Here is a 2,867-nt window from a genome sequence, read left to right as displayed (position 1 = left end):
AATTCGAACTCTATCCTTCTTTATATGTTCAAATTCTCTTCTATCTACCTCATCCTTCTATTCTTCTTTTCCTCTAACACCTCAAGGAATCTCTATACTGTGACATAGAGGATTCCCTACTTTCTTGTTCTCTTCTCTTTCATATGAGCAGGAATAAAGATAAAGGCATACTTATTCAAGCTGATCCTGAACATGAAAGGACCTTGAAGAGAAAACTAAGAGAAGCTAAAGAACATCTCTCTTTAGAGGGCCTAACAGAGCTTTTCAAGGAAGAAGAAACAATGGCAGCCGAAAACAACAATGCCAACAATGCAAGGAAGGTGCTTGGTGACTTTACTGCACCTACTCCCGACTTCTATGGTAGAAGCATCTCAATCCCTGCCATTGGAGCAAACAACTTTGAGCTTAAGCCTCAATTAGTTTCTCTAATGCAACAGAATTGCAAGTTTCATGGACTTCCATTGGAAGATCCTCATCAGTTCTTAGCTGAATTCTTGCAAATCTGTGACACTGTCAAGACCAATGGGGTTGACCATGAAGTCTACAGACTTATGCTTTTTTCTTTTGCTGTAAGAGACAGAGCTAGGACATGGTTGGATTCACAACCTAAAGAAAGCCTGAACTCTTGGGAAAAGCTAGTCAATGCCTTCTTGGCAAAGTTCTTTCCACCTCAAAAATTGAGCAAGCTTAGAGTGGAAGTCCAAACCTTCAGACAGAAGGAAGGTGAATCCCTCTATGAAGCTTGGGAAAGATACAAGCAATTAATCAGAAGATGTCCTTCTGACATGCTTTCTGAATGGAGCATCATAGGAATTTTCTATGATGGTCAGTCTGAACTATCCAAGATGTCATTGGATAGCTCTGCTGGAGGATCTCTTCATCTGCAGAAGACACCTGCAGAAGCTCAGAAACTCATTGAAATGGTTGCAAATAACCAATTCATGTACACTTCTGAACGGAATCCTGTGAACAATGGGACAAATCAGAAGAAAGGAGTTCTTGAGATTGATACTCTGAATGCCATATTGGCTCAGAATAAAATATTGACCCAACAAGTCAATATGATTTCTCAGAGTCTGTCTGAAATGCAAGCAGCAACAGGCAGTACTAAGGAAGCTTCCTCTGAAGAAGAAGCTTATGATCCTGAGAACCCAGCAATGGAAGAGGTGAATTACATGGGAGAACCCTATGGAAACACCTATAATCCTTCATGGAAAAATCATCCAAATCTCTCATGGAAGGATCAACAGAGACCTCAACAAGGTTTCAACAACAATAATGGTGGAAGAAACAGGTTTAGCAATAGCAAGCCTTTTCCATCATCTTCTCAGCAATAAACAGAGATTTCTAAACAGAGCCACTCTGATTTAGCAACCATTGTCTCTGATCTAATCAAAACCACTCAAAATTTCATGACTGAAACAAGATCCTCCATTAGAAATTTGGAGTCACAAGTGGGTCAGCTGAGTAAGAAAATTATTGAACTCCCTCCTAGTACTCTCCCAAGCAATACAGAAGAGAATCCAAAGAGAGAGTGCAAGGCCATAAACACGTCTCACATGGCCGAACCTGGAGAGGAGAAAGAGGCAGTAATCTCCACTGAGGAAGACCTCAATGGACGTCTACTGACCTCCAAGGAGTTCCCTAATGAGGAACCATGGAAATCTGAGGCTCAGACTGAGACCATAGAGATTCCATTGAATCTACTTCTGCCATTCATGAGCTCTGATGAGTATTCTTCCTCTGAAGAGGATGAAGATGTTACTGAAGAGCAAGTTGCTAAGTACCTTGGAGCAATCATAAAGCTAAATGCCAGGTTGTTTGGTAATGAGACTTGGGAGGATGAACCTCCATTGCTCATCAAAGAACTAGATAACTTGACTAGGCAGAAATTATCTCTGAAGAGACAAGACCCTGGAAAATTCTCAATCCCTTGTACCATAGGCACCATGATCTTTGAGAAGGCTCTGTGTGACCTAGGGTCAAGTATAAACCTCATGCCTCTCTCTGTAATGGAGAAGCTAGGGATCATTGAGGTACAAGCTGTAAGAATCTCACTGGAGATGGCAGACAATTGAAAGAAACAGGCTTATGGACTTGTAGAAGATGTCTTGGTAAAGGTTGAAAACCATTACATCCCTGCTGATTTTATAATCCTAGAAACTGGGAAGTGTATGGATGAATCCATCATCCTTGGCAGACCCTTCGTAGCCACAGCCAAAGCTGTGATTGATGTTGACAGAGGAGAATTGATCATTCAAGTGAATGAAGACTCCCTTATGTTTAAAGCTCAAGGATATCCCTCTGTCACCATGGAGAGGAAGCATGAAGAGCTTCTCTCAATACAGAGTCAAACAGAGCCCCCATAGTTAAACTCTAAGTTTGGTGTTGGGAGGTTCAAATATTGCTCTGAATATCTGTAAAGCTCCATGAGAGCCACTGTCAAGCTATTGATATTAAAGAAGCGCTTGTTGGGAGGCAACCCAATTTTTACTTATCTATATTAAATTTCTATTTTCTTTTGTTATTTTATATTTTCTATAGGTTGATGATCATGTGAAGTCACAAAAAACAATTGAAAAATAAAAAACAGAAGGAAAAACAGAATGAAAAATAGAACACCCTGGAGGAGAAACTTACTGGCGTTTAAACGCCAGTAAGGGTAGCAGAATGGGCGTTAAACGTCCAGTCTGGCACCATTCTGGGCGTTTAACGCCAGGATTGACAGCAAGGGCATTTTGCACGCCACATGGTGCAGGGATGAGAAATCCTTGACACCTCAGGATCTGTGGACCCCACAGGATCCCCACCTACCCCACCTCTCTCTCTCTTCTTCACCCATTCACCAATCACCTCAATACCTCTTC

General features: G+C 41.4%; 1 non-coding gene across 1 annotated transcript; it reads right to left on the bottom strand.

Annotated features, from left to right (window-relative positions):
* Window positions 1-683: 683 nt before the first annotated feature.
* On the bottom strand, window positions 684-791 carry LOC148552875 (small nucleolar RNA R71). The gene has a single exon (XR_015893055.1). It is a non-coding gene; the product is annotated as a small nucleolar RNA R71 (small nucleolar RNA).
* Window positions 792-2,867: the final 2,076 nt, after the last annotated feature.

This window comes from Arachis ipaensis, chromosome B7 (assembly GCF_059453495.1).
Source record: "Arachis ipaensis isolate K30076 ecotype BB chromosome B7, ASM5945349v1, whole genome shotgun sequence".
Taxonomy (NCBI): Eukaryota; Viridiplantae; Streptophyta; class Magnoliopsida; order Fabales; family Fabaceae; genus Arachis; species Arachis ipaensis.
Note: the sequence above shows the minus strand (reverse complement) of the source record. Positions and strands in the feature narration are given on the sequence as shown.